The sequence below is a fragment of the Pezoporus occidentalis genome, unplaced genomic scaffold (assembly GCF_034315485.1).
Source record: "Pezoporus occidentalis ecotype Australia unplaced genomic scaffold, CSIRO_AGI_Poc_V1 ctg16, whole genome shotgun sequence".
Classification (NCBI taxonomy): domain Eukaryota; kingdom Metazoa; phylum Chordata; class Aves; order Psittaciformes; family Psittacidae; genus Pezoporus; species Pezoporus occidentalis.
Window position 1 is genome coordinate 5,528,354 of NW_026913425.1, and position 24,823 is coordinate 5,553,176.

The 24,823-nt window shown below is 43.2% G+C and overlaps 1 long non-coding RNA gene across 2 annotated transcripts in view; it reads left to right on the plus strand.

Moving 5' to 3' along the window:
- The window catches only part of LOC134160348 (uncharacterized), a 29,134-nt gene extending 11,092 nt beyond the window's left edge, over nt 1-18,042 (plus strand). Inside the window, exons 1-3 of one of the 2 annotated variants that reach the window (XR_009963523.1) lie at nt 499-816; nt 7,309-7,381; nt 17,801-18,042. This is a non-coding gene — a long non-coding RNA (uncharacterized LOC134160348). Of the gene's footprint in view, nt 1-498; nt 817-7,308; nt 7,382-17,800 lie in introns of those variants that run through there. The other variant, XR_009963524.1, reaches the window with a different exon arrangement.
- The last annotated feature ends 6,781 nt before the right edge of the window (nt 18,043-24,823 follow it).

The following is a 24,823-nucleotide window of genomic DNA, read 5'->3' on the forward strand; positions in this document are numbered from 1 at the left end:
GAGGAAGAAGGACAAAAAAATACAAAACCAAATATTTATCAGATAAATTATTTTACAAGCAAGTGAATGACTGTATCTAATACTTGTTTGTTCTTAAAAAACCCCTCTAGCAATAGATGCTGGTTAAAATAAGGCGCTAGAATATCAATTTAAGACAACAATAAGATCAAGTCTGATAGCTGGAAGATTCCACAATTAAATTCACACTGATACCATTTGTGTAAAAAGCAGCATGACAGCAACACAGCAAGCTATAGCAAAAGGACAATAAAGGAAATCAGACGTCCATTGTAAGGCTTCAAATTGCCATCATGGCCAGATGAGCTCACAGGCAGCTTTCTAGGCCCCACATCACAGAATACAAAGAAAGAGAAGAGCCCTGTACCCCAGGGCGAGAAACTACCTTCCTTTTTCTGCCAAGAGCCACCATGCAAGACACGCGGTTTCCCCAGCGCAGCCGATGCACCGCAGGCTGACGCCCTGCCTTAGACGGCAGTGACTTGTTCCCCCTCCAGGAGCTACTGCCGAGTGTGAACTGTCAGACAAGGAAGGCTGTGTACTGACCCCGTGAGCAGCACACCAACATTTTCACATCTCTGCAAACAGTAAGCAATCGTTTGAGGGAAAAGGGCAGTTGGGAAGTTGCTCACAGGCGGGAGACGGCAGGAGCGAGCTAGCCAAGACTCGCTGCATCCTCCACCCAGCCTCTGCTGAGAGTGCTGGCAAGCTCTGCGGGCTCACTGCCTCCCCAGGCTGGCTGGAGGGAAACCTTTCCCCAGAGCTCTGAGGAGAGCACTGTCCAGCAGCCATCTTTTGGTAAGCCTCCAGCCTGAGAGATGCGCTTGCTCTTGAGAGCTGCGTGTTCAACACGGCAGCTGGCATCAGTGCGGGAAAATGAGGAATTGATGTATTTGTTCTGTCTGAAAAGCAGTGGGGAAAATGCATGACAGTTGATGAGGGACAGCCAGCAACATACTAGCTCCAGTGTCTTCTGCTGGCCTTTCCAAACTGGATTAAGCTAAACGACAGCAGATCATTAGATTAAACTCTGTGCTTACTACAGAATATGCATAAATATAACCCGCATTAAACTATATGCAAATAACACAGTATAATAGGGAAAAGAAGTAATATCAACGCGTGCATAGAAATAGCTACTAGGCTTTTCAATTCCCACTTTCACCTTTAATGCACTAGCAGTCTCCTAAATATCCCATGCAACCAAGCTCATAAACCCAGCATGTTAAGCAACAGATTCTGTGAGACTTCCTCACTATCCTTAATTATCTAGGTTCATTAAACCCTAGTGATATCACTTCCTCCATTTTCCCAAAGTGTCTCCTGGTAAGGAAAGGAAAACCTTAGCTTCCAAATACAATAGCCTTATCAGCTTTTAAATAAGGTATCCCCCACCCAAAGAGGTTACAATTCAGCTTTCTATCATTGCTGCAAAACTAGCATCCAGAACCATAGTGCACCTGAACTTTCTGCTTCTGCATAGTGCAGTAGGGTTTTTTTTTGCAGTGATGACCCCAGAAACCCAAGGCAATCAATGGGTTACCTCTACACAGTCTGCAGAGAAAGTCTGAGAAAATAAGACCATGTCAGCAGGCTAAAATTTGCTACATATACCTTCACCAAAAAGAGAAAAAAAGTGAAACCGCCCAAAAACCACCAACAACTGAAAACAACAAATAACTACAGCGACTTTTTTGTGTGCATTTGGGACTTCCGTTTTTCTTCCAAAGAGGAAAGAAAGTTTTGCCCTAAGACAGAAAAAGTGGGTGAGGGCTTTTGTTTGTTTGCTCTTTAACGCTAATAATAATCTACAGTCCATGTCAGAAATGAATGCACTATAAACTATAGAGGGTCAAGAAGTGTTTGAGTTTGGATGAAACTCATACTTATTTTGAGGGTTTTCAATGTTTAGAAAACAGGGCATGACCTGTGCCTCAGGGGGACAGCATACCCTAAGTGGGGATGAACCACTCAACCACTGACAGTGCAGCTTGGTTTTGGAGTGGTCTGAGTAGTTATTCTAGTTATTTGAGTTATTCTAGTCTAGTATTGAACTGAATTCAATACATTAAAAGAGGAATGATTGAAGGGAAGAAAAAAAGCCAACTAGGCACATTTTTGGACTCTAGCATTTCTCTTTAGGTCAGCCTCAGTTCATCCATGTCTACAGCAATATTATCGTGAAGCATGCAGAGGGCGTGAGCAGGCATCCACCACTGAAAGGGCTGTCCCTGCCTTCAAGGAACTCATCTTTGCCTGTTTTCCTGCCCACACTGCTGCCTCCAGCTCCCTCCTCCTGCCCTGCAGCAGTCAGAAGTGTGAGCACTCCCCCTCTCCATCACTCAGTGCCCAGCAGTTAGGCTTGCAGTCAGTCTGAAGTGGGCACTGTGTCAATCAGAGTTAAAAATAGAAAAAGGGCTGGTTTATTTTCCCCAGTAGTCTATAATGCTTGTCAAAAATGAAGTGGCTTGTTCTTAAGCTAATGTTTGCCGACTTGTGTTCCTGTACCGGACAGGTAATCACTGAAACCTGTGTTTGCTCTCTTACCCTACCTATTACAATGAACTGAGCAGACCACGATAAGGTTGGTATGTATTTAAGAGCAGGTATAGGTTGTGAGATGCAGGAAGTAAAGGACAAACTTAATGTTGGAATTCATGCCTCCCTTTGTTTAAATCTTGGTACAGAGGAGCTACCCATGCAAATACTTCAAAGCATGTCAAGTGTGAGCAGCTATTCAGGACCAGCTAAAGCTGTATTATTATTGAATGAGTAACAGCGCATTATCACACAATAATAATGGGGGGTAGGGGGGTGGAGGACACACAGAACGCCATTACAGGCTTTGTTATTATTATTTTGCATTGAATAACCTTACCCTATGGAAATCTATCACTCAGCCCTAAGGTACAAAATACCCCCAGATGCAACTGGCACATTTTACTTGTGCTATGGTTCTTTTGACTTCTATATCCTCCTCTTCTTTCCTCTGGTGTGTCTTTAAGCGTGCCTGGTGGTAGGGATATGATAGACTGTAATGGAGGGGAAGAAGCAATGAGGATCTAATACTCTCAGACTGTAATCTTGCCGTCCAATTCAGTGTGCTACCACCAAGTCAAACGTTGATATGATAATTAGCCTCTGGCCCCTTTGTAGCCTGCTTTGCTTAACTCACTGGAGATTTTAAAGATTGGCTCTGGTGTCTCCCTCTGTCATTACTGTTGCCGCTGTCTGAATGCTAACGTGCAATCAACACAAGTAGGAGTACTGGGACAGTCTCAGCATGCAGAGTTAAATCAACCCAAAGGTTATTTGTATCACATTATATTTTTCCTGCCACTTGCTATATACAACAAGAAGAGGCTCTCAAATGAGGTAATGCATACTGATAATATATTATGACAGGTATAGTAAATTAATTTCAAGACTACTCTAAGGAGTGTGAGAACATACATTTTCTTGCAGTTTCTTCTGTGGAAAGATGGCAAAAAAAAAATCTCTTTTCTTAGTAATTTAAGAGACTGTATTTGCTTCCAAAATACTTTGATGAAAACTTCAGCTTCTTGACAAGGGAGACTCCACTTGCATGGCCAGAGTCCAGCAGAGCTTTAGCAATTTAAACCAGCTGAAACCATGGCCCATAATACTGTGTTTACACCCTCAGCCCTGGAGAACATTTAAACAGGGCAGATCCAAGTTTCTGCAGCCAATGGAAAGACTAACATTAATTTCAGAACTAAACTGAGCCATTAGCCAAACTAAGTTGATTCATTTTGGATGAAAGGAGGGCATATATGAAAACAAGTCAGATTTGCAGTTTTGAAAGCACAGATTTCAGAAGAAGGACTGATTACTGAGGGCAGTCAGGCCAAAGAGTCATAAGATACTTCAGCTGAAGGAGACCTATAATTTATTTTCAATAAAAGCTGTAAGGAGCTATCTGGAATTCACTTCATAAGGAAAGGAGGAAAGAGCCTATAGACCAAAATGGATGGAGTACTACCTTAGAAAGTCCAGCACAGCATCCATTTGGAAAGGAGAAAAGAGCTAACCAGCAATGAAAACTTCATTTTGGAGGCCAGGAAGCACAGGACTGGGGTAAACATTGCCAAAAGTAAAACCAAGTTAAAAGTTTGCAGAGGAAATTAAATAGTAATAATAAAAGGAAATCATAAAGGGTTATTTAGCTATTAAAACACAAAGATTTTGGAGAAGAAAATAAGTAATGTTTTTATACTGAGGGGATTAGAGCTGGCATCGGTGTGTGAATAACCTAAATGAAACTCAGCTTTGGGGTTCTGTAAGAACATTGAATTCTGGAGAAAAGGAAGACAGACATGGGATGAACGTCAGGAAATTGAAAATACCTCCTCAAGGGAGAATCAAAACTGAGAGCTGGATGCACTCAGCCAATAGGGAGCAGATCCCTCACCACAGGACACCCGGAGAGCTGGCAGCCGCTCCAAGTAATTTTGTCAAGCTATGAAGGAGAGGGATCCATGTGACTTGAGAGCAGTAAATATAGTAACCATAATTAAGAAAGTGAATTAGCATCTAAAGGCACGTTAGCTTGATTGCAGTTGTATGCAAGGTTACGGGGTGAATTTTAAAGGAAAGGAATAATTATTGACATGATGATTAATGAAAAATCAAGGAAAGAACAGCCTGGGCCTGCCAGCTGGAGGGTACCAAGCCAGCCTAACACCTTCCTGTACAAGAGAGCTCATTGATTGCTTTAAGGAAGGTAATTGCAGCCAAGTCAAGCTGTCTGAACATCAGAGAAGCACTCACGATATGGGAAATCATTACTTAAAATGGAGGGGAAGACAACAAAAAGCACACAAACCGTAGCAAGGGTAAGAAATGGCTTTAAAGGGAGATGGGAGTCAGCTGTGCAGAAGGGAAAATTGTAGCATTTTCCAGGGGATCTTTTCAGCTGTTTACATGAAGGACTACAGTTGAAAAAGTAGATACATGTTAATGAAATTTGCTCATTAGCCACTTGTAGGAGACAACTTGGCATGGAAGTCATCTGAAGGTGGTACAGGTAGAAACAGATAACCTGAAACTTGACTGTGAAATTTAACACCCATTTCAAGATCATGTCTTTAGTATCAAACAGGAGGATTTCTGCAGTAGCTTGGGGATTTACCCAGGGGATTCTGCAGGCAAGAAACTCTTATGGAGGAGATAAGATTAAAACCTTATTCTGCATCAAAAGACTTTGACTCACTTAGCAACTCAAGGCTCCAGTGTGCTTAAAATATCAATGTCTTGGTTGAGTAGACAGTATAATACAGTGTGCATTCTGGATGCAAAAAACAGGTTTCCTTGCAAATATGCCTTCCTAGGGATCAGCTCTCATCTTCTAGTCCTAGTTTCCTCAGAAATCTCTAAGATATTAGCAGTCTGAGGGAAGGTGTATACCTGATGGTGCCTATCTTCATCTCTGGTAACACATCTTCTGTTTTCTATCAAGTTGGGACTTCCTCACCTATCAGACCTGGGAAGGGATGAAGACACCTCCACAAGATAAAAGGATGCAGTAATCAGAGAGACTGCTTTGAAATCTCTAATCATACTTGGATTTAGGTACCTAAAACCTCTGAGTACAAGAAATCAGCTGTCTTACAGAGGACTAAAGTAAGGGACACGAATTCTACATTAGTGGCTAGATCTAAGGATGAGCTTTCTTAATCTAAGAAACTGAAATAGGGAGACTTTTAGGGAGTTTTTGACATAATAGCCCAGTGTCTAAAGTACTAGTCCAGGCAATGGGCAAGGTTGGCTGCGTACCCTTCTCAGCCTGGAAAGCTCACACCCGTGTTTTCCTACATTCTGTAAGAGAGGGATCCTAACCTATAAGCTGTGGATGAATCTGGCATGTGGAGATAGTCCACATTTTGTGTTAAAGCCATGCCACCGGCTACCTGAAACCTGAATATTTGTGACGGTATGGAAGGAACAAGCAAGAGGGAATGACATTTATTAAGAGGGCTTGACTGAGAAGAAGATAGGCAGGCAGAGCAAACAGAGCCTTGTTACCTTAGGAAACCGGAATAAATTGTTAAGAGTTTGCCTTTTCCTGGAGACAGGAATGCAACCTGTTTTGTGGTCTTTGTTATAAATATGTGACAATTCCTTAGAAGACCTGGAAAAGAAATGGATGTGTCCCTGTGCATAGTATCACATGACGAAATGAGGCCTGGATCACATCCTTCAGAGGACTTACATTTAAAGAAACACGTCTAGTGAATCCCACACGCACATGCATGTTGTTATGGGTGTCCATATGGCCAGCTTATCTGCCCATCAATTCTGGGTGGAATTCACCTCGCCTGGTCACCAGGCAGCATTTAGTGGAAGTTGGTTCCCCAGGTGCTCCCATGATCAGTAAAATGAGATGAGTGGTTCAGCCCTCCTATCTGCTGCACTCATCCCACACTGGGGCAGAGCAGCCAGCCATCTTCACAGGTATATCTGCTGGTTACAGGGAGAGCCAGACACCCAGTTTAGATGTCGTATTCTATGTATGAGAGCTAAGACAAATCCCACCATGTGGATCTTAACACACAAAGATCCAGGCCACAGGGACTTGGGCTCCTCTGGGGTTCAGATGCTTTTGAGAATTGCCTGGCAAAAGGCAGGATGGAGAATGAAGATCAGCTTGCCTGGGAGAGACTTCAGGCCAAACAGCTGTAGATCAAAGAGTTTAATAGCTCTATCGGCAAAGATGATGGATTTCTGCATGCTCAGCAGACCTAATCTCTTCATTTAACTTAGAAAATTTACAAGGTCTCCTGGCGTAGTTGGTGGAGCTTGTAACCTTTGTGATCAGATGAAGCCAATGTAACATATGTATTATGAGTGCCAAGTAATTCAGATGTTCCTTTCTTTCTTCCTTTAAAACAGAAAAAGAAAAGTAAACAACTATCATTAAGAACAAAAAATAGAGCATTCACATCCCAGAAAATCTCCCAAATCAGAGATCCCACTGCAGAAATAATTCTATCCCACTTATGTTTCTGTTTTCTGTGAGAAGCGTTTATCATCAACATGTAGCAAGACCACAGAGATTATAATTGTTCTGCAGTTGGCAACATTCACTACAGGAATATCTTTCCTGTTTCAGGGCTTGATTTCTCAACCTGATTTTTTTCATTAACTTTAATTCTTCTCTTTTCATTACCCTCCCATTGGGAAATGACTTGACAATTAAGAATGCCAGTTTGATGCAGGAGTTCATTTACCGCACACCTACTCATTTTTCTGTTTGCATTTGTGTAACAGGGCTCTGCATGTGTAGATAACAAAGAAGAGTCCTGCAGGCCTGGGAATAAGTCAAATATAAAGAAAGAAGCAGGTAAGCCAAGCTAACTCCTTGTTGCCAAATAATGCTGAGCTTGTTGGACACATCAGTGGTTTAAAAGGAGTTGAAGTACATTAACAAAGAAAATGCTAAGAGGGAGCAATATGGGGGGTGATGCCTATTCTGCATCTAGAGGGCAGTCCTGGCTGCCCCAGACACAACACAGATGCAGCAGTCCTGGTGGAAGCTAAAACCAACTTCCTGGGCACGTTGGACGCTCAAACATCCCCAGCAAGCGAGTCCACTGCCTACATACACCTCTGGTAGGAGATCCCTACAGGCAGTCTCTGGAGGCTGCCACTGAGGTGGGGTGGGATGAGGGAGGGTGGAAAGCATGGCTGCCCTGAAGAGCATTTTCCAAGGCAGTAGAGAGCTGCTGAGTACAGTTTAACTGAAAAATGCCCATCTCAAAATTCCTGACATTGAAAAGCAATAGCAAAGGCTCAGCAGCACTTAAGGTGGAAATTCTGGTACCAGCTTCAGAGGTTCCACACTGTCAGGAGTGTGACCAATGCCCAGGATGAGAAGAGATTAGCCACTGTCCTTTCTGTGTGGCACAGATGTACCTGGCATTGCAAAGGTGCCATCACAGAAGGAAGACACGTCTTTCATCTCTTCTTCAACCTTTCATCCTCAAATACTTCTGAGGTTGTTTTAAGCAACAGAGCTCTTGTGCATCCCCTGGCCTCTTGTGCCAAGGTGAAACTCTTGTTACATGAACAGCGCCTTGAATGACCTCCAGCACAACACATTGCTTAACTGCACAAAGCCCAGGGCTACAGCAGTTGCACAAACACCTGATTTTTTTCAGAAGGGGTAGAAGGTACTGGCTTCTAGGAGTCAAGATCCGTGAACATTTTCTGGAAGTGCAAATGTGACTGTAAAACCAAGAAGGTCATCATGAGAAAGAAGCCACAGTATTAGTGATGTGACTTTTACCTTTCATCTGGGATGAAATGTGAGGTTTTCTACACATCAGGGATGTCAGGCTCTGAGAGCCACGTTGACTGCATTACTGAATTAGGGCATTTGAATGTGGATCTGAATTTGCAGCATCTTTTCCATGAAGTCTGGAAAGGAAATGCAGTGGAAGTGTCTTTTGTGCCCTTCTTTTGAAACAGGAGGCAAGGGGACCTTGCTGACTGGTAGACCAGCTCCATGTCAAGTCTTTTACAAACAGTACAATCCAGTGTTAGTAAATCAAAACTACTTCTGATTTCTTCATGTGAAAGTGGGTGCATTCTCACTTTTCTCTCTGATTGACAGGCTCCAATATTCACTGTTGCTCATGATAAGCTCTGATACATGCCTAGGCATCAGCTTTAGCAATAGTGTTCTGCCTGCTTCAGCACAAAGTTATTCTGCTCTCCATCATTTGGACCCTGAACACTTTTGAACATTTGTGAAGTGATGCCCAGCAAAAGCTTCATTTTTTTTTTTCTCCCAGCAGGACAGCATTTTCTGCAGAGCCATGGAGGACATCTTATGGCCAGCTGCTGCATTTTCTGCAGTGACCTAATTAACACTGACGATAGGTACCAGTATTAGGCATTGAACTGACCCTATAGGGTGAACCTGGGAAGGAAGGTGCAGTGATTTATCACAGTCAAAATGTCACTATAATCCCAGTCCTCTTTCGGCTGTCTCTCCAGTCTACTACAGTTCTGTTATGACTTTGCAAGTTCCAGCATATGCAAGTCTGTAGCCCATCTTTCTGAATTAGTGATGGCTACACAACTTGTATGGCAACTTATTTTATTCTTAGTTTTGGTTAAAATTCACCACTTTTGCTCCCAGCTGTGTCCTCACATCAGGATCCAGGCAAACACTTTCCTGCATCAGTTCAACCAGTTCATGCAGCACACAGTCTCTGGCTGCTTCCTTACGTGCCACATCCTGCCAAGCAAGGAGCATTCACAGTCATGAGTCAGACCTCAGCACTGTGACAGTCTCCTAAAAAATCCCAGTAATTCTTTGTAATTTTACTTTTATAAAATTTTCTGGAGTTTCAGCTTGCAAATTGTTTTACAGAAAAGTGTGAGGGTTGCTTTTATGTTCCTGTGAATCAGGTTGCCTCATAGAATCATAGACTAGTTAGGGTTGGAAAGGACCTTAAAATCATCTAGTTCCAACCCCCCTGCCATGGGTAGGGGCACCTCACACTAAACAATGTCACCCAATGCTCTGCCCAACCTGGACTTGAATACCGCCAGGGATGAAGTATTCACAGCTTCCTTGGGCAACCCATTCCAGTGCCTCACTACCCTCACAGTAAAGAACTTCTTCCTTATATGCAACCTAACTTTCCCCTAATTAAGTTTTAACCCGTTAACCCTTGTCCTATCACTACAGTCCCTAATGAAGAGTCCATCCCCAGCATCCCTATAGGCCCCCTTCAGATACTGGAAGGCTGCTATGAGGTCTCCACGCAGCCTTCTCTTCTCCAGGCTGAACAGTCCCAACTTTCTCAGCCGATCTTCATACAGGAGGTGCTCCAGTCCCCTGATCATCCTCGTGGCCCTTCTCTGGACTTGTTCCAACAGTTCCATGTCCTTTTTATGTTCAGGACACCAGAACTGTACACAATACTTCAAGTGAGGTCTCACGAGAGCAGAGCAGAGGGGCAGGATCACCTCCTTCGACCTGCTGGTCACGCTCCTTTTGATGCAGCCCAGGATACGGTTGGCTTTCTGGGCTGCAAGCACACACTGCAGCCGGCTCATGTTCATTTTCTCATCGACCAACACCCCCAAGTCCTTCTCCGCAGGGCTGCTCTGAATCTCTTCTCTGCCCAACCTGTAGCTGTGCCCGGGATTGCTCCAACCCAGGTGTAGGACCTTGCACTTGTCATGGTTAAACTTCATAAGGTTGGCATCAGCCCACCTCACAAGTGTGTCAAGGTCCCTCTAGATGGCATTCCTTCCCTCCAGCTTATCGACTGAACCACACAGCTTGGTGTCATCGGCAAACTTGCTGAGGGCGCACTCAATCCCACTGTCCATGTCAGCGACAAAGATGTTGAACAAGACCGGTCCCAACACCGATCCCTGAGGGACACCACTCGTTACTGGTTTCCAGCCGGACACTGAGCCATTGACCACAGCTCTGCATGTGGCCATCCAGCCAGTTCTATATCCACCGAGTGTTCATTTGTAGGGGAGCTCATGCATTCCACTGTTTTTATTGCAGCCTCCTTGCAACCCAGGCTGAAGCTAATGGAGAAGCACTGAAACCTACTGCAGAACTTTTTGCTTTGACCTGCTCTGAGTACAAAGTCAAGTGAGATGATACGGTTAATCTCTACCAGAGAAGGCTAGAGAGAGCATCCCCAGCTATCTAGCTGCCAGCTAATGCTGCCTTGGCAACAGTTTAACGGGCAATGGCCTGTACTTGAATGACTTCAGTAAGAGATGTAATCAACCATTCGCTATCTTTCTTATTTCCGTTAAGTTCAAAGTACTATGCAATCACTTCAATTTTCTTTCAGCAGTGATAAGGCTCAAGAATAAACCACAGAGCCTGAACTTTCAGTCAGCCTCCATGTTCTACCCTGGATTTATCTTCAGCCATCTTCAGGTGCTGTCTTTCTGCCTGACCTCATATGGAACCTGGCCTCCAAGGAAGGTCAAGTGTTCACTTTCATGCTCCTCTGTCCTGAAATGCTTTTCCTGGCAAGATTAGATAAAGCAATTCTTTCTCATTTCAGCCCATCCCAAATAGATGCTTTATAAAGAATCTACTTTTAAGCAATTTTATTTCTCATCTGCTACAGGTTTATAGATTGAGACTATGGCCAGGCTATTTTTGTATTCACTGTGCCAGGAACAAAGCCCAGTAATTTACTCTGCTTGTAGAAAAAAAATTGATTTTTACCTTAAAAAGGCATTTAGAGGATATTGTCAAAAGACTCCTTCTCAGGTCACTACCTGGTCAAAATCTGCAATATGATTCAGAGCCAGATTCAGTAAAAGCATTTAGGGGTGCTGTTTGGTTAAGCACAAATTAAGCAAAATTTGTACTATTCCTGTGTTTTACATAGAACAGTCATCAACAAAATATAGAAGTAGGTGTTGGTTCCACAGGCTGGTATTTTCCCTTCCCTGAGTCTTCTCCACAGGGCACTTCTCTTGCTCACTGTGTGAATCTTGGTTTCTTTGCCGCAAGGGAGAGGGGAGTGCCACCAGTTTTCCTATGGCCTAGACTGGGGACATCAGCTGGGACAGTCTCCTGAGACATGGTAAATGAGGGTTCATACATCTGTGAAGAAAGTATTAAACTTGTCCCTTCCTGTGTGAGTGTCTGTGTCATTTGCCTTCCAGCAAGTTTGTCATTTAAAGGTGGGATCACACACACAGTTTCCACAGTGTGCCTCAGAGCCTGGGGCACTGCAGCAACTCACTCACATGGTGATGCTGTGCCTGTCCAGCTGCTCCTCTGCCCCCATCCCCCAGGCTGTGGCTGTTGGACCCCACAGCTCCTGTCCGAGACCCATACAGAGTGGCTGCTGCTGCCCCCAGACACGAACAAGACCTGGGGTGATGCAGACAGGCACTGGGGCTCCTCCTTCATCCAGCAACTGAACAAACAACCACCTACTGATGTACACAGCCCACATCTTCAGCCTGGCACTGATTCTGCACCACTTTGATGCTGCTTTGCGGCATCCCATAAGAGAGATTTCCCCATCTCTGCATCTCTGATGCAGGGGTTGCAAGGCCAAAATGTGACACAGCTGACCCTCTCCCTTAGCAATCCTCCTCACACCGTGTGAACAGTAGCCAGCATGGAGACAGGCTCTGACACGTGCAGTGCACTGCTGCTTTGGCCATATCATATCTCCTTGCCTAGGGGAAATATCTGCATCCCAAGGCAATGCCCCCATCAGTGTGGGGGGCACTGTGGAGGAGCTGCCCCAATCAACAAGAGGCATGTTCTCGCTGGAAAGTGGGACAGCAAGGCGAAACTCTGTGCTCTGAGAACTGTTGTCAAATGCTATGACACAGTCATAGCTCCAAAGCGAAATCAGTCATGTGGAAAGCATCTTCAGCATCCTTGCATACTTGTGTATGCACACATGCACTCACATGTACCTGCACCCACACATATACACACACCCTCATTTCCTTCTGTGCAGGTATGATCCAGTGCATAGCTACTGGTGAACCCCAGTAGCCAGAGTAAGCCCCAGAAATGAAATACAGGTGTCTTGATTGTATGGAGAATGAGGGATCTTCCTGTGTGTAACAACATGACAGAACATGCAGCAAGGACATGAGAGAGCTTGCAACACACTTTGGAACAGTGAAATTAAACATTACAGGTAGGGCTGGTAGCTCCACCCATTCTTAAGGTTACCAGACACTTCCCATTTTAAGAGCTTGTTTTCCTTATACACAATATGTTGACTGCATGAACTTCTATTTATGCGTGCCAGACGTTTGCATCATGTTTCTTCAGTATTTGTTTCTGCAGCTGTAGAAATTGCAGATAGCTGTAGTTCAGGCACTTAAAATGAAAAACAACTGGGAAGACAGGTTCCTTTGCATTTGTCAAAAAAATACTCTTGAGAGGTTTGCTCTGAGCATCTTGAAGCATCCTGTCACCTTTGGAAAGATTTGACAAGTTGAATAAGACTGCTTTCACCCTACATATCTGTTTTCTCCCATGTTGTGAAATTGTTCCCAAATCTGTCCACCTTGTAAGTTTAAAAATCACCTCTACGGGGTGTAGACCTTGATTTTATCAACTGAAATCCTTTAAGCAACACTGGCCCTATACACATCATGGTGTGTTCACACCTGCAGAGTTCTTTAAGCCCCTGTCCATCCATCTTCCGTGGCTGAATGATCAAGGGGGGGGGGGGGGGGGGGACAGTTCTCCCCCTTTTGCCTTCCTCACCAGGAGCTCAGAGCCCTGAATACTAGATACAAGCCAAGAAAGCTGATTGCCACCCAGCTGTGCTACATGCACCTCAACACTAACCAGCCCTCACCCTGCTTGAGACAGAAGGGACCTGATGAGACAATGGAACTTGCTTTGGATCACACAAGGGATGAGTGCTCACAGGAGTGAAAGGGATCCAGCCCTCGCAAACACCACATATATACTTGCTCATCTGGGATCTCACGCATCTGCATTTTAAAAATACCTACCTTGACCCATTCTCTGGGTAGAAGGCCACTGCATATTTCTCTGATGTTTAAGCATCTTCCTTTAAATTACAGACTAAATGTCTTTGTGGGAAGTTTGTAACCATTTGTTCTCATGCCAATGCTGCCTTGTAACAGTGGTTTTCTTATTTAAGTATTTTTTCTTAGCTATGTTTATAGGCTGCAGTAAGAGTAGACTGGGCAAAAACAGAGCTGGCATGAGGAGCTCAAAGGGAGAGACTGGTGTTTCAAACAGGGAAAAAGCCCCGATTGAAGTCACTGAACTAGAGATGGGATGAGTGGTTCTGGGTCTAAACCCTAAGCTGGCCATCCACTACAGCTGTCACCTAAGTACTCACTGTCCATCCTCTACATCTTTCAAATAAGGGGACCAAAACCAAACTTAACCCAAAAGCAGTGGAGTGTAAGGAATTCTCTGTTGTCATCTGGGCAACAACTACAGTGTAGTACAAACTTTGGGTACATGGTCACAATCTGTTTTTTTCCACAGCATCTGGTTTTTGAAACAACAGTGTGCAAGACAGAGCAACTTCAAGAGTGAAACAATACCAATTGTTGTTCTTCCAATAACAACATGAAAAGTCTGGCTTAAATAGTCTGGTACCTCATATACTCAAAAATAAGTGTCTAAACTTAAGGAATACTCCTGATCCTAATCATTCTGTGCTTCAACTTGCCAGCTTTAAAACGGTGATAACTCATGCCATCATCCTAGAGAGTTAGTTGGAGGATATATCCATTATTGTTTGTGAAGCATTCAGGCTTCGTAATGGTAAGTACAACAGAAAAGCCTATAAAGTAGTTAATAACTTCATCCTCACAGCAGGATTTATAGGGATGAGTAATAAATAAGGTATGAAACCTAATATTGAATAGCAAGGATGGGATAAAACAGTGAATAATTGCTGAGTAAGGGGATTCATCTGCCCCATGCACTTAATAAGGCATAGGTATATGGGAAAATTAATATGTGAGCTTCCTAATACTGTACATGCTGCATAAGACAGGAAAGCAACGGGTGTAAGATCATATATGCAACCTTCATTCTGGAATTTCCTAGATTTTGATTGATTGATACAACAATCTTAAAAATGTGCTTTAGCATGATTATATGTCTTTGTGTATGTTGTGATATAAACATAGAGGAAAAAAGATACACATGTGTTCATCATATTATTTGTACAGCCTCACCGTTGCTGCCTTTTCATTCTTCTGGAAAGCATTATGCAGAGTTGCTGTATAAGGCAGCTCAGGTTTCCAATACAATATCCTGGGTTTAAGTGCTTGTTCCACAGAAATAAACGTACGCCAGCCTGCTCAGCAACACAGAGAGGGAGAGCTGCAAAGCTGCAGGCTTTATTAAAACTCTCTCCCACCAGTGAGATTCTGCCCACAGTGTGCTTTTCAAATGCATCAAAAAAGGATGAACTGTTAAAATTAGCATTTTGTCACTACCCACTGAGCCATCAACTTTCTCAACACTGGCCCCCGTCTCTGCCTACAGTGGATTTGCTGTCAGTCACAATGGCATGTGTGCACCCCAGCTGTGAAATGACTGATTAGTTTTCCCCCTGTTATGGAACTGACATTGGAAATGGGATCTTTTACCTGGGACTTTTTCACCTGCTCACTCTAGGTGAAAAACCTATGGAGTAGTGAGCAATGGAGGTCACTGAGTTTTGTTCCCTGCTGCCCCCAGCATGGAGAAGAAGATGGGCCTCAGTGCCATCTTGCTGGAGCATGGCATGGCGTCACTTCCAGCTGGCATTAGGAGTGTGGATAAGGGCTGCAGGAGGGCATGATCTGGTGGCTGCTGAGATTTGCAATATCTAGGGCATGTCTTGGAGCTGTGTGGTGTCTCTTGAGTATTCAAGAAAGCTACTAAATTTGAAATAAATATTTAAAATTTAAAATAAAATCTGCTGAATTTAAAATAAATATTAAAATTGACTTTGGTCCAAGGTGATTTGGTTTTCTATTAATACAAACAACTCACATTAAGCATCAAGAAGACCAAAGATATAACACTTTGTGCATTCATATATGTGTGCATATATATATACATACATATGCACATATTTAGGTATGTCTCTGTGTGTTTCATGTAGAGCACAATAATAGCACATATCCTGTTAAGAAGATGGCATAATGTGTCCATATTCCTGTAACTAGCCAAGGGCATCCCTGGGTAGAGCAGGCAGGTTCCCTGTTTCTCAATTCAGTGCCACTTTCAGGACTACACTATTCTGTGTATATCCTCTGAATATATGCTGCATATTCAGGATATACACTATTATGGGAAACCAGCTTGTTAACGATACTGGCAACCTGCAGCTCAAGCAGACCACTGTAACTAAGTTATGACTGTCTCCTCCATTGCAAAGAAGGACTGAGAACTTCAGCTGTGCACGGAAAGGAAAATGCTCACCTTCTCAATAGCACACACTGGACCTCAAGCGCAATGACATGGACATGGTTGTCCAAGTACACAGCGCTAGCTCAGGTTTCCAAGGCAATATCTGGAGCTTAATGTGTAGATGTCTCAAAATACAGGTCCCAGGCAACCTAGTGCAGCAGTATAGATTCAACATTATGTTTAAGGTCATTTTTAATATATCTCCTTTATGATTGTTCTTTTTTTATTTCTTCTTCTGTGCTGGAATAGGTATTTCACGTGGTTCCTTTGTTTTCACTCTGAATTTTATAGTTGTGTCTCACTTTTTTGGTTGTTGTTGTTGTTGAACTTCCTGCTCTGTTGCAACTTATTAAATTACTCTCTTTTTTTGACAGGGTGGTTTGCATGGTTTCCTGTGTCTCTCTCTGGAGATCAGGATTTCAATAAATACATTTCATGTGGCTCTTGAAGAAAAATAGATCTGGAAATCAAAGAACACATCCAGAGGCATAAGAAAGTGTGGGAAAGAGCCTCAATCCCTCTGGAGCAACAGCATCACTTCCCAGAAACTCCTGAGCAGGTCCTTCAGGACCAACACAGGAGATGAGGCATTTATACCTAACATCACTCTCTCTCCTTTCTTTATGAGTTGCTGGTTGCAGGCACTTATTCAGTTTATTTCTGAGCTAATTCTTTCAGGCTTCTCAATAATTTATGTTTCAACAGTGAAAATTGCCATCCAAAGTACCCCCATAAATTCAGTAATGACACCTCTGCTTTTGAAAGCTGAGACCACAAAGCTGAGACCCAGTGATACAATTCAGTGCCAAACTCTAACTTCTTGTCTGTTCTTTGAGACTTACATGGACAATTCTAATTGTTTATCCTGGCTGACCGAGCCCTGTATGAGGAAACAAAGCTCCCTTTTAGAGCCGTTCTGAGTTTCAACTAAGGACTGCTGGCTGCACCAGGCTGCACTGCAAAGGTCCGTGGTTTTGTGGGACTTTCCTCTGTTCCTTTTTATTATCTTCATCTTGGTGAGAAGAGCTGGACATTGCCAATACAACATGACTTGTTGCTGTGCCCATCCCCTCATGCTTGGACATAACCAATGCTATTCTTGGCAGCTGTCAATTTGGATGACAAAACCTCCCTGACACAATACAATACATTGTCTCCACAATACAAAAGTTGTTAATCTTTGTCCCAACTGATTCAATCAGGTGTATGAGAGATATATATAAAGATATGGTAGGTTTCATATGAGATCTCCATGCTGCATAGTGCATGCAGTGTCTAATAAAATATTAAACATTTCATTACAATGAGTGATTACTCTAATTTCTTCAGGACCCTTAATGCTGCTGTAATTTGATGAGCGAAGATTTGAAAAATTATGCATAAGAGCAGAAATGATGAAACACACTGCATGAAAAAAGTCTGTAACTTAAACAAAGCCACTACAGTACTTTTAAAAGAACCCTCTGAGTTTTGAAACAAAACAAAGCCATCTCCTTTAAAAACAACATACTTCTGGATGATAATACAACAAACTCCAGTGGTTACACTTTCAGGCTTCTCTACAGATTTATTATTTTTCAGGATTAAAACAGACCTGATAAAACCCAGTGGGATGTGATCTCTGTTTGATCAAAATTATTATTCACTTGAAAGTCTCCTAAAAGGCAGCCCTACTGTATTATCTCTTCTAAGTCCTTCTTATGCCTTTAGACCATAAGGGTTACAATAAATTTGTGTGAGTTACTGTTTTATCACCTACTAACGTATTTTAAAAGGGTTTTAAGAGAGAATGAGCTAAACTAACCAACTTGTTTGGCTGTTTTGCAGAAGAGCTGGCTCCCTTGTCAGGGCTCTGAGGAGAGTATGGAGGTCTGTGAGCTAGGAGGCACATCAAGACCACCTTATAGTCCTTCACAGAGCTTCCACACTGACTTGGCACCTCTGAGGAGATGGTCCCAGGAGGAAGTACAGGAAAGGATGGCCATGGAGGAAGTGACCACCACATTCACCTTTCTCCTTTGACAAGCTTTGCTTTTCAGTTTCCCCTTTCTTGTGAGATACCACTAACTGATGACAGCTGATCCTTCAGAAGTGACTGCTTGACTTGTGCTCATTCATCTACTGCTGGGTATGCAATGGTGTAGCAGGGTATGAATGCAGGCAGCTACAATTGCTTTCAAATGCCAGTTTGTTTATTTAAATGGGGTAAAGCTGTGCGTGGTCTTGAAGTAGCCACTTTTATAAATGAAACTGATAATGACTCAGCTTTGAGGAATGATGCAGCTGTGATGGCATCTGTCCTAATGCCCTTAATGCTCAGCACCTAGCTAATCCCTGTTTCCTAGGGAGTCTGCAGACATCTAGGGTCTAGCCCATGTCAAGACACATGCCTTTTAACCCTGGGGCCCCTAGTGCATGACCACAGTGCAACATCTGCCTAGCATTTCCTATTCTATGTTTCCCAGGTGCAGTCCTATCTCTTGAGTGTATGTGCATCTTCACCCAAAAGGCTGAATCTTCTGCCCTACAAAATAACTTTGTGAGGTCTTGGACAGACAGGAGCAAGCAGACATGTGGATAAAAACTGCCTTTGAAGAGACCATTTTGTGTTTCCTTGCAAAAAAAAAAGGCATAAGAGATCAGATGTTATTAGAAAAAATAACATAGCCCTCATGCATAAAACCTCCCAACCCAGATGCCCTCTCCTCAGAGATTCCTGGCGCTCTACTGGAGACTGACTTCTCCAGCTTAGAATGATACCCTAAGTCAAGTTTGCATGGTGAGCAAGCCCATGCTACCATGGTCCTTAGCTTCCCCTGTGTCCCTCCCAGTGGTATTTTTTAGTTTGCTTCTTTTTGCCTTGAGGTTGCCAATTTTTCATTTTCTCCAGTCCTGCAGTCAACACAAAAGGCCACAGACCCCAGCTTTAGTAAAAGCACAGTCCTCAAGCCCTTCACCATCTATAGGTGATGACAGAGTCCACACCATCACCTCTGGCTTGGTGCAGACCTGATCCATCTTGCCTGCCTCTGCAGGTTACTTAGGCAGGGACAAGTACAGCAATTGCCAGGGCAAAAATCTCTCTGTACCTGTCTGAATCCACCAACTGTACAAAAGAGCACCCTAAACTGCTGCAGCAGTCCTGGCACATAACCTGCATTTTTGCCTAAAAGGCCATAGACTATTTTTGCCTAAAAGGCCATAGACTGTTTTTGCCTAAAAGGCCATACGGGTGGGATTTCTTAGCCTGTTTCATTTGCCTTTCGAATGGGACTTATGTAGCTTAACTGATATAACTAAAAGGTAAATAAATAAAAAAAGACAGCACAGCTCTACACTACAGGCAGTTCAATAGGTAACTGACTAAAAGACTCTATTAAAGGGAACTTAATTTGTAGTCTATTCTCAGTGAAAATACTGAAACTGCTGCAATACCAGCTATTTGTATGTGGGGTTTTCTTTATGAGACCAACATGATCTGCGAGGTCACATCAGGTGTATTTTCAATTTGTATACATCTCATCTTTATTGCACAGTGAAAAAAAGGCGAAGCAAAAGCATTTCATTTTATTCTTGCATTAAGGTGAGATATTTTTGCCCATATGCCTGTGAGGATAATTCAAGACTAGGCTTTTCAGGAATGAGTTTCAATGAAAAATTCCTTGGTTTTTACACAAATACAGATCAGCAAACTTTCTTAGTGTGAGTGTGACATACAAATTAGATTCACACACTTCAACTGCATGGTTAATATTACTCTATGGTTACTTGTTATTCCTGTTACTGTAATACTAGGTAGCTGCAATCCCAAACCAAGAGCCATTTGGTGACCCTTGTTTTGGGACCAAGACTAGAGCACAGACAATCGTCATCCCAGAAAACCATCAAGCCAAATATAAAAGCAAGAGACATTGAAATAGGTGCTGGGTACAGAGAAACAAGGTGACAATGTTGGTCAACATTACATACACTGGTTGTGGCCCCCTGGCAGCTTAATGGCTGTCATGTCTTTGCAGGACATCATGGAAAAAAGGAGTTTTAAGGAGATGTAGCCCAAATCATAGCTTGTACTGAAGGAGATAATTCTGCAGCACAAATACAGCTGAGGAAACATTGCAGAGTTGACAGGGTTAAGTTTATGTTCCTGGCCAGGACTACTCAGAGGTAAAAGGTGGGGAGAAACAAGAAGGCAGCCAACAGCAGAGCTATACAGGTACCGCAGAAAACCGATGAGGCAGCAGGATCATCCATGAAGGATGTACCTCACTGGGTAATTAGGGGGTGACAAATTGCAAGGGTATCAGAGGAGGATGTTCTAGTTCCAGCAGAACATCCTCCTTAGTGTTAAGGTATTTTCTTACAATGAAAAAGCCAAAAATTATTTTAATGGTCTATGAGATAGTTTGTTCTGAGTGTGATCTCCCCCTCACAGATCCAGCAGTGATACAATCAGATTCCCTCATATCAGCTTCAGGACAATTACAGAACAGACAATAACCTGCAGAAAGAGGCTGGTTGCTTATTTTCAGCATTACTACTTAGACCAGCTAGAATGACAGAATGTACTTACTCTTTAAGAAAGATTTTGCTATGCCTGAACCCCGAAAAAGAACATATAAGGTACACACCTATTGATCGTCATGAATTTTTCTGCCTGAGCCCTGTAACGCTCCCTTTTCATCAAACTTTACAAGCTTTGTAAAAGCTTATCAAGTCTCAAGGTGCTGTAATTTTATAATTTGAAATCTTGAGCACTTGGTATTTGTTAGTCATGGGCTTCTATGAGCTAAATTTGCCTTACCACAAGGAATGTACATACTCAGATTATTTCTTCCCACCTTTCCATCACACGCCTAGGCAGGCACCCAGTTTTGGGAGATGCTGAATTAGTCATGTGATGCTGCCTATGGCTATTAGGAAACAACTCTCACATCTGTTTTCTTGGCATCAGACAAAAAAATGCACTTACACATCTGAAACCTGGCTCTTAAGAACATTAAAGGTGTGCACAGTGTTTAAGTCTAACCACTGCTGTTGAGGCAGCTTTTGATGCTTCTCTCCCTTCAACTTCATGCTTCAGCTGTGTTTTTCCTCAAGTGGAAGGAAGCCTTGCTCTGACACCAGAGTCTGCTCCTACTGAAGTCAAAAGGGAACATGCCATTACCTTGGGCTAGACTCTCAAAGGGTAGAAATCAGCATACCTTCTGTCTCCCTTGTATGGGAGATACGCCAGTACACACTGCTGGTCTGTCCTTGCAGGTTCATGCTTCATCTGCTCTGTAGTTTGCTGATTTCCCACATTAAGAACAGGAAGATGGGAAGACGCTCTCAGAGGTGATGGCACAGACCTAGCACTCCATGGCATGGTTATATTTACCTTGCAGTGCTAGACAAGCTGCAAGTTGCCAGAGAGAAACTGATGTCATCTGGGAGTAAAAATCTGTAGGAACTTGCCAGCCTTTTACTGTATCAGAAGTAAGGACTTGCACTTCTCTTTCAGGTTCATTCACTCTATGAAATGTCAGTGCTGGTAGACTTCAGACCCTTCTCTTTTTCCTGTGGGGATCAGAAGTTTCCCAGATCAAGGTGGGATGAGTAATCAAAGCTTTGTACACATGCCATCACATTTACAGGGGATATAATTCATACAGAAATAATGCATATACTCATGGTTTTGATTTCTGAGGTTTCTTCAGTCCATGAAAGAATTCATGTAACACCTCACCAATCTGATGTGACATGTTTTACAGCCAGAGCTCACTCTTCCCAAAAGTGTAAATAACTCTGTATGATACAACGAGGTGAATGAATCAGAAGTAAATATCTAAGAATTACTACTGAAGGCCTACGTCTTAAATGAATGCCCCAGAATGAAGCAAACTCTATAGCTGGCTCTGAACAGCTTACTGCCTGCATTTGCAATATAATTTCTAATTTTAAAACACCATGCAATAAAACACTAGGGTAAATTAATCCAGCATAACTGAGACACAGAGGATGTTGGCCACACTTTCCCTCAGACCTAATGCTTGGGTTATTTTTCCCCTGCTTACTTTATGCCGGCTCACAGCCTTTATATTTCCCTTATAGCACTCCTTGCTTTATCACAGTAGTAAGTGGCAGTACTGGCAAGAGAGAAAATGTTGCCCTTTCAGTAGCCTCTTTTTCAGCACCTTTCTCCAATTCAAGCTGGCCAGGACAACTTGTCTTAAGCACCATATTATGCTGTCCATCCAAAATTGGAACATGAATAACAGTGAATCTTTGTAGACTTACTGCTTTCTTTTTTTTTCTGAAGAAGAGTATGTGTGGTGATCACAACTAAATTACTTCAGACTGGCCCTCATAAAGCTAAATGGAGTTATGATAAAAGTAAAGGTTCATCTCCTGGTCCCTTACAATAATTTAACCATGTGCAGAGCACTAAGCAGTGATTTCTTTCCCTAAATATGTTTCTCTCCTATTTTTCTAAGGAGGTTTACTATTTTCTCAATCTATCCACCTTATTTGGGAGTTTCTCTTGCTTGGAAAACATTGCTCTGATTCAGGCTCAGCTCCCAAAGAAGAACAGAGTGGGACACTTACTTCCTCAGGCTGGAACAAATTCAGCCTGGCTTGAGTAGCTGGAAGCTGGCTTGCTTTCACCAAGCTCAAAGCATTATAACACCCTTTCAGGCAATGGCAAAGACTTGGTCTCCATGAAAATGAGTGTCAATGTTTCTGATGACAATCTGAGGCCACAGTTTTAACCCAGCAGTATCGTAACTGGCCATTAATTTTCTAGGCCAGCAATCGAATACAAACACTAGGCCATGTTGCCATGTTGCCATGAGGGAAGGAAAACCGATAAACTGGTTTAAAAAGTGCTCACCCACATGGAAAGAAGTGCCAAGGTATGGGCCAGGCATGCACGCTGTGAGGAGATGGGTCAGAAAACATTCAAACCCCACCAGTACATCTCAGCACTTTTGACTTGGCTCCCAGTGTGTGGAAAATCTTTGTTACGGGTTGAAGGGAGTTGATTCCTGGATGAAAAAGGCTTTTGAATCACCAAGGACCCTTCCTAAGGCACTTACAGGCTCCCGTCCACCTCAGTGATGACAAGAAAATCATGCATCAACAAAGCATAGAGACTTCTGCAAAGAGCAGCAGAAGAGATGGCCTGAAGATATGCCCTTAAGGCCCTATGGCCATCAAAGTAGTTAGTATTTTCCACAATTTTTAGTCTCTGAAGTCACCCTGGTGAGGAGGGCAAACTGGCACTAGGCTTCTCTGCTGCCATGGTGCTTGTTTGTAGAGCTACGCCAAGCCCTGCTTTAGCAAACAGAAATGATCCCACAGTGAGGGGGCCTCAGCCTTGAGCAAAACCACATCACATCCTTGTAACCAAGGACCACGAGCTTACTCAGCTCATCCCTGAGCCCATGCAGACTTACAGCCCTTGATCTGAGCCTCCCTTCCTGCTGTTGGCTGAGCTGGAAGAGCCAAGGATGCCGTCTCCTCTTTGTGCAGGCAGGATTTTTAAGCTGCTTTTCAATTCTTTGTGGCCAGGCTACTACAAAGTGCCTGTCGCACCCTCCCCTGGACATTCAGTATGCAGCCACAGCTACAAGCCTGCAAGGTGAAGGAACATCCAGGTGACAAGTCTGCAAGAGAAGATTGTGGGGATGGGACCCGAACTGGCAGTAGCTGCCCATTTGCAACAGCATAGCTTAGAGCTTGAGGTGCTGTTTGGGCTTTCTTTGCACACAGAAACAGCCCCACTGCTGCAAGGGCACAGTTCTGCCCCTGACTCCTGCTTTTCTAGGTATTAGATGGAGGCAGGCTACAGCCTTCAACTCAAGCAATTAATCATGCTCCTTAAACATTGTCGACAGAGGTTTGTTTCTCATTAAGCCACCTGAAAGCAGATCTACTGACAGTCCCAAGAGCAAGATAAAGAAGAAAGGTATTTGTTTCCAGACACAGTTCAAAGGCAACAAAACGAAGAACTGTTGAAACAGAAACAATTATCATTAATTTTTTTTCTGTAGCCTGAGATAAATTCCCCAAGCGATATCCTATTGAGGGAAAGCAGCACAGGAGAGATACTAGTCTATTATTTTATGTCTTCCACATGGGGTGACAGGAGGTAGCTTGAGAAGTGGCAAACTAATGAGACAAAAATCTCACTCTCAGCTCCAGAGACGTAGATGGGCATGAATGCATTGAGGTCAAAGATACAGTTACAGGCTTATACCAACATAATCAAGACTCTGGTCCCACAGCTGCTCAGAGAAATACGGTCAGGCAAGCAAATATAGATGTAGATATAGATACAGATAGACAGACAGACAGGCAGGCAGGCAGGCAGACAGAGCAATGTATCTATTTCAATTTTCATGCCCTTTGTATGCCAGCAGGTCCAGCAGACCCAGTGCAATGCTAATCTGAATTAGCGGAATGGTAAATAGTCAGAGCCATCAGCTCTCTTCTGCAATAGGCAGGTTAAAAACCTTGCAGCTGGTGGAGGTATGGGGGGCTTGATGTTGGCTGCAAGCCTGGATTTTTCCTGATTTTTAGTTTGTTTATATGTATTCTCTCTATGTAAATAAAATGCACCTGGTTTGTGAAAGGACAAAGCTACACCTCCTCAGTCTGGACTTTGAATTTATTGTTTCCCAGAGTGTGAGTTATCTCTGTGCTTGCCTGAAAAATTGCTACAGTGACATGCCAAAGAGCTAGGCTGTGATCAGACAGACAGGCGAGTCTTGGGAAATCCATATAGAAGATTTCCTGGCTGTTAGCCCTTCAGTGGCCTCAGAACTCCCCAAGGCCCTTGCTTTCTTAGCATGCAGCATTCATGGCCTC